This window comes from Patagioenas fasciata, chromosome 3 (assembly GCF_037038585.1).
Source record: "Patagioenas fasciata isolate bPatFas1 chromosome 3, bPatFas1.hap1, whole genome shotgun sequence".
Taxonomy (NCBI): Eukaryota; Metazoa; Chordata; class Aves; order Columbiformes; family Columbidae; genus Patagioenas; species Patagioenas fasciata.
In genome coordinates, this window is record NC_092522.1 from 103,785,927 (window position 1) to 103,792,621 (window position 6,695).

General features: G+C 43.2%; 1 protein-coding gene across 6 annotated transcripts in view; it reads right to left on the reverse strand.

Annotated features, from left to right (window-relative positions):
- Positions 1-5,616, reverse strand: part of ARHGEF10 (Rho guanine nucleotide exchange factor 10) — a 116,239-nt gene extending 110,623 nt beyond the window's left edge. For 5 of the 6 annotated variants that reach the window (XM_065834202.2, XM_065834198.2, XM_071807007.1 and 2 more), the window contains exon 1: positions 5,439-5,616. The gene's annotated coding sequence lies outside the window, so the exon portion shown is untranslated. The remainder of the gene's footprint in view (positions 1-5,438) is intronic. The other variant, XM_065834201.2, reaches the window with a different exon arrangement.
- Between the last annotated feature and the right edge of the window lie 1,079 nt (positions 5,617-6,695).

Consider the following 6,695-nt stretch of genomic DNA (forward strand, 5'->3'; position numbering starts at 1 on the left):
TGTAATAACCTTAAATATTACATATAAAATTCTAAAAGTACCCTGAGGATGAGACAGTGAATGCTTTAAAATGGTGAAAAACAAAGTCAAGAGCCATAAACTCAAGATTCACTGTGGTCCTAGCAGGAAATCTAAGTATTGCAATCTACTTCCCAGTAACTTATGATACTGCTTTATAGATGAGGAAATAATGTTTATCCCCTTTCTTGAAATTTCTGAAATGTATATTCTGTATCTCTAAGGAAAAAAAAAATCCATATGATTTCTGCCATCTTTTTGAAAGCATTTTGAGAAAAGAGATTACAGAACAGAAATAAGAGTGAATGTTTGACCTTGAGCTTGGATCCTAATAGTTTGTATTCATGGTTCAGTCCCAAGTAACAAGTATTGTACAGTACAGTAAGTCACTGAAACAGATTTTCCCAAGATAATGCCCCTATTCAGCACCACGTAAGTAGAACAACTTATTTTGCTCTGGTTAACTGCTTCACCCACGCATTTGACATTAAGCTTCAGGCTTCCTGACTGAGCAGCAAACATGTAGGACATGAATCAATGTTGTGCAGTTATGCATCACTTCCCACAGTCTTGCCGATTCAGGCAATTGGGAATGAGATCTGAATCAAGTTTTTTTATCTAGAAACACAAGTTTGAAAACATATTTTTCAAACCTTGTTTAGCACTACTTGTCGTCACTCCCTTAAAAACAAGTTGTACCTTTAAAGGTCCCTGGTTTCAAAGTAATCTGAAGTATTTTGGTGTGAGTAAAACTCAAGATTCTTTACTGTAAGAAAATGTCCAAGTGATTTAAATCTCAAAAGACGCTAATAATGCTGCAGGTTTTGTCCATGAATATGTGACAGACCTTGAGTCCCAAGATTCTGCTCTCTGCAAACAACATAGGCACACAATGACATTACTGAAAGAGATGTGAAAACAAAGAGTATTAAGACATGTATAGGTCCATAATGAGAATTTTGGTTTATCTTGCTCATGTACAAACTCTCCTTATTACAAAGAGCACATCCTCCTCATAACATGCCTGTAGTCTCCCTAAGTAATTCTCAGGCTTCAGTTTATGAACCCCTGATAATTTCCAAGCATCCAGGCTTCCAGCTTTTCTACACTTTAAACTATTTCTAGATTCAGAAATGGATTTACTACTAATAATTTTCCACTAACAGATATAATAACAAGAAAGACTTCGTATGAATAGGAACAGGAGTGGAAAAAAATATCTATACTGAATGCTGATTTTACGAAAAGGTCTCAGATATGAAAAAAGCCTCCCTCACATGTTGTAGAACATTTACAGAATGAAAGACTATTTCATACCACTATCATTAAAGCCTCGTTTATTGCCCCATTAGTACATACAAAATGTTCAAAAAGTAAGATGTACTCAACAATTGCATTCACAGCGTTTAATCTAACACTGTAACTTCAAATGAAGCTTCTCTAAGGGACAACTGCTGCAATAAATATTCCACAAGAAGCATCCAAAGATCATACGGCAATGCACTTGCGGCTCAAAAAGCCACCAGGAGAATGAATTTATGAAAAGACAGTTTCAAAAATGCCTTTAAATTTAGAGGCCACAAGACAATTCCCCATGAGATTCCTCCTACAGTTCTAAACTAAAACTGTAAAACGGAAAGACATAATTTTTAAAAAGGCAAAAACCAGAAAGTCACTTTACGAAGGTAGAAGGAAGATTACCGTCCCACATATGTAAAGATGAAGAAAGTAACTACTACACACTGTGCATTTCTCCATCACATACAAAAATCAAGAGCAGTGTAGTATTATAGATAAATGGATAAACTGACTGCAGCTCTCCACAATATATAAATTTTAACCTGAAAGTCTGAATCACAACAACTCCTCCTCCTCCTCCTGGATTGCAGAATTTGCTTCCTGGTTTCTTCATAAATAGACCAAAGTTTATAAATTTTCTACAACAGATTCTAAAAATAATTTATACTTTATATAGAAGCAGCTAATAGACTTCCTGGTTTACAAATGAGTAATGCACCATTCCCAGTTGCATTAAATTCCGTTAACACTTACGAGGTTTGACAATAGCCCTTCAAGTTTTAGACAAGTTTGTTGTCTTCCTTCAAATATTTATAAACTATGCAAGGACTCCTAAACAGCTCAGAATTAACTGAAGAACTCCCTTGGTGTTGAGATTTCTTCATATCAAATTTATTAATCCTGCAACTAAATACCTTCAACTGCAAAAGAAATTCCCACCCCCACCCCTCCCTGAGCAGTCAGCAGTAGCGCCCTCACAAAAAGGAAAAAATAATTTAAAAAAATCAATACAAGATTTTATACATCTAAAATGATAACCAAGAAAACAAACAAAGAAAAGACTCTGTTAAAGAGAGTAACTTAGCTGGACTGAAAGATACTAAAAAGCTTTGAGAGCATTTTTAAAAAGCCATGAGGTACAACATTAAAAATTCAGCCTGCTCAAAACTAAGACCGTACCTTTCAAAGCTTGGATTCTGGAAATCTTAAAGACATGCTGTACAGCTACCTGGTTTAGAATAAACAGAACCTCTTATATTTGACATATAACTAAACTAAGCACTTAGATTTAGTATTTCAACCTGGTAAAGGGGCTAGAAAAAACAAAACAAAACACAAGATTGTGAGGTACATAGATCGTCAATGAGTATCTTGTGGGGAACGGTTGAGGGAACTGGAGCTGTTTAGCTTGGAGGAGGCTGAGGGGAGACCTGATCGCTGTCTGCAACTACCTGAAAGGAGGTTGTTGCATGGAGGGTGTTGGTCTCTTCTCCAAAGCAGCAACCAATAGAACAAGACGAAATGGTCTCAAGTTGAGCCAGGGGAGGTTTAGACGGGATATTAGGAAAAATGTCTTCACAGAAAATGTTGTCAGGCACTGGAACAGGCTGCCCAGGGAAGTGCTTGAGTCACCATCCCTGGAAGGGTTTAAAAGATGTGTAGATGAGGTTCTTAGGGACATTGTTCAGTGACAGTGTTAGGTTAACAGTTGGACTCTATGATCTTGAGGGTCTTTTCCAACCAAAATGATGGTATGATTTCAATTGCAATCAAATAAGAATCTAAATACTATTTATTTAATACTGTGGATTTTTAAAGTTAATTTCAATAAACATTAAAGCCTGTTTCACAGTATTCTACTCCAGGAAAGGCTATCGCAGTCTACTGATGAGCAAAACCATCTCCTATCTGCTGATAGTAACCACAGCTCCTGGTCAGAAGAGGGTTCTGTGCATGGGCACAGAGCAAGGCAACTGCTTCTTCACTGCTTTGCTGTGCTCACCACCAATATGTCCAAGCCAACAGCACAAGACTTGCACATTTGGTCTCAGCATCTCAAAGCTGTGATGCCAGCCTGCACACACAAATCACACAGCACTGTGGCTTCTTTCCATGTCCTATGGTGTATGGACTCCCGAAGCCCAAATCCAGAAGACCCTGCCAGGTCCTGGCACTCAGCAGGAGTTGACAGACAGCACGTTCCTCAAGCATCTATCTCCTTCCATGGTCCTTTCCCCCACCACATCCACCTGTGGGTATCAGCCACGAAAGCCCCATGCAATGGACATCCATCCAGTGCCTGCCCCATCGCAAGACATGCGTTGCCACTCACGTAGTAGGTCATGTCTTATGTACAAAGCCATAGAAAAGTTATGAATTCCACAGACTATATTATAAAAGTCTTCCAAGACTCTGTAAAGTCTTTGGAAATATCAGATTTCAAGGTAATGTTTAAAGACTACTGGTTCATAACCAGATAAACACATGTAACTAGTTCATGGGCTACTAAGCCCAAGGTTGGGGGGGGTGAGGAGGGTGGGGGAGAAGACAAAATAAATTAAACAAAGCAAGCCAGACAGATTATCAAAATCAAACAGATCACCCAAGTGAAAAGAATGAAGGGCCCATTGAAGTAAGCAGCTGAACAGCCAGAACTGTTGCCTGAATAACGGGCTTGTACTTGTAGGTGGCCAACGTGCCCATGTTCAGGCAGTAAATCTGCGTCTCCTGAGCACCAACAGAAAATTTTTAAAATGTAATACTTCCTTTCCACTGCAGAACAGATTGCTCGCCAGGGTTCATGAAGCAGAGTAAAGGCTTTGGGAAAACATTTACTTTCTTTACAAAAATAATACATATACTGGCATTTCCTCACTGTATTTATTTGTCATGAGACAGTTTTTAAACAGTCAATATTTCTTATTTCCTGACTCATGCAAAAAAAATTATACCTTTTTATGGTAACAGTTAAATTGCACAACTGAAAAAAAAAAGAAGATACTTTTAAAACATTCAAACCTGGTAGTACAAAATAAAAGCCATGTCCTTAGTAGCTTTAAGGGAGAGGAAAAAAAAATAATCAAATACCTCAATGAGAGAGAAAAGATTTTAGGATGGATAAAATCTTTTTGGTCAAAAATACAAGCACCACCTAAGGGCCTTTAAAATGAGCCTTTGCTATGGGCAAATTATGACCAGCTGTCTTCCTAAGCACCTGGTACTGCCTACGGACAAAGCGCACTCACTCACCCAGGTGAATGAATGACTGGCCAATCTTTGAAAGCTGTCCTCGCCTTACCCTGTAAGAACAGGGCATCCTTCAAAAGTAACTACATGGTCTGGGATCACCACAGACAACTATGTAACTCTTCCGATAGTTAAAGTGTTAATTACAAAGAAACCAAAGACAATTTGTTAAAAAAAAAAAATAAAAAAATAAAAAAAACACCTACACACAGAAATTGATAACAGTTATTGTGCCAAAGTATTTTCCCCTCTGGTTTAAGAAAGCAAATTTAATTGCAGATGTCAACTACAAAGCTGGTGTTGAACACGATTTTTAAGAAGTCCCAAGGAAAAAAACTTAAGTCTCTCAGTGAGTTTGCATTTTCTATAGCCTTGTCCGTTCCTGGTCCAAAGGAGGGGGGAGCTGGAGCCGGCCCGCTCCCCATGCTGAAGAACACCAAGAGGCGCAGACCCAGTGAAGACCCCAGCAAAATCCTTGGGGAAGAAACTTTGCAACAAAGATCAAGAGCTGGAAGTCTGGAAAAGGAGTAAATACCTTTATTAACAGTCGCTTACAGCCGCTCTTCAGTAACTCGGGAAGCCGCGTTACACCGGCAAAACCTTTCTAACAATGCATCTAAAAAAAATCAGGTTTTCGCCTCCCGCACCGAGGCGCGCAGAGATTCGCCGCCGCCACCCGCGGGCTCCGCGCAGCCCCAGCGAGGCAGCCCCGGCGCCCCGGGCTCGGCGGCGGGACGCGGGGTACGGCAGCTCCGGACGAGGAGCGGTGTCTGCACACCAAATACCGAGCCCAGCCTCGAGGCACGAAACTTTCCGTGACTAACCCCGCCGGCTGCAGCCGCCCGCGGCCCCCCAGCCGCGGAGAGCACACTCACCTCTTCCACCGCGGCCAGGAGCTCCGAGCTCACCGCTTGGCCCGGTCCGGCCCGCTCCGCTCAGCCGGGGCTCCGGCGGCTGCCCAGCTCCCTGGACACGTCACTCAGCCCCCCCGCCCGGGGCTGCCGCCGCCAAGCACGCACTCGCCGCCGAGCGGAGCTCCCGAGCCTTGCCGGGGACCCGCCCGCCTCCGCCCCGCTCCGGCCCCGGGGCCGCCCTCGGCCCGCCCGCTGCCGGGCCTTTCGGGCCGCGCCGGCCGCCATTGGGGCAGCGCGGGGCCCCGGCGCCTCCCGGTTGGCGCAGCCGCCCGCCGGTTGCGGCGAGGCGGGCCGGGCGCTGTCAGCGGGCGGTGTCGCGTTCCCCCCAGGACCCCCGCCGCATTCCTGCGGCCACACGTGACGGCGCGGCGGGGCCGGCCCGCTGCATACCCCCGGGCACCTGCGGCTGCCCACGGCGGGGGTGGCGTGGGGGCTGTCGGTGTAACGGGCGGCAGGAGAGCGGGAGGGTGGCCGGCTCGGGACTGACGAACTGGGCACACGGCCGATACACGTTAACCTTTTTCCCTCAGCCACGTTCTCCCGAGGAGCCTGTGAGACGTGAGGACGCACGCTAGGCCACTGTAGCTGTTCTGGAATTCATTGTCATTTATCGGTTGAAGCGTCACTGCAGACCAGCCCTGACCCCATCAGCTGCACGTCACTCTAAGCCCACGTCACACAAACACTTCATGCTTATCGTGAAAATAAAATCATCCACTTGTACATCCACGTACATACGATTCAGGACTGAAGGTGCCATTTCATAACACTGAAAAACAACATTTACGATAAGCAAGTATTTTGAAAATGTGTACTTTACAATGTATCCACGTATGCATCCATCACACTGTGACGAAAAGAAATGCTCTGAAGTCCTTAAATACATTATAAGTTCTTGATGTCACTTACAGCTCTCTAATATTGCTATGCACTATTTAAAATCTTCAGTCCACTTTTAAGCATCGAAATTTCAAGCTAAATGCTGTTCAAAGATCCACGCATCATCCAGCAGTGATCCGTGCCAATTTAAGTGCATTCACGCTACAGCCAGTAATGAAATATACCCAGATATAGTAAATTCATTATTATTACACCAAAATGTCAGTAGAAAATGGTGGCATTTCAAAAGACATTTTATGAATCCTCCTTTTTTTCTACATTTTTCATTTGTCTTTAGTTTAACAACATACATTCACAAGTATCCCATGTCTTTGAGTT